Source organism: Equus quagga, chromosome 2, assembly GCF_021613505.1.
Source record: "Equus quagga isolate Etosha38 chromosome 2, UCLA_HA_Equagga_1.0, whole genome shotgun sequence".
NCBI lineage: Eukaryota > Metazoa > Chordata > Mammalia > Perissodactyla > Equidae > Equus > Equus quagga.
Window position 1 is genome coordinate 50499840 of NC_060268.1, and position 353 is coordinate 50500192.

Here is a 353-nt window from a genome sequence, read left to right on the forward strand (position 1 = left end):
CCTCCCCCGCGGCCCGCCAGGCCCGGGGACGCCGGCTCCGCGGCCCGCGCGCCACGGCCGGGCTCCTGCGAGGAAATGGCATCCCCGAAGTTCGGCGGAGGCCACGGCGGGCATCTTGGCCTCGCAGCCAGGGATGTGAGAGGCGAACGCCCGATCCGAGAAAACTTTGCAGGCGGGAGCCGGCGAGTTCTCGGCTGGCCTGTGGAGACCCCAATTCCCCGATTCCGTGTCCGTGCTCTGGACACCTGTTTGTGAGATTCCCAACTTCGAGTTCTAACCACTCGACTCTTCGAGAAAGAGCGATGCGGAGTTAATACAAGAAAGGAGAGTGGGTAGAAGCGGTGAAACGTTTG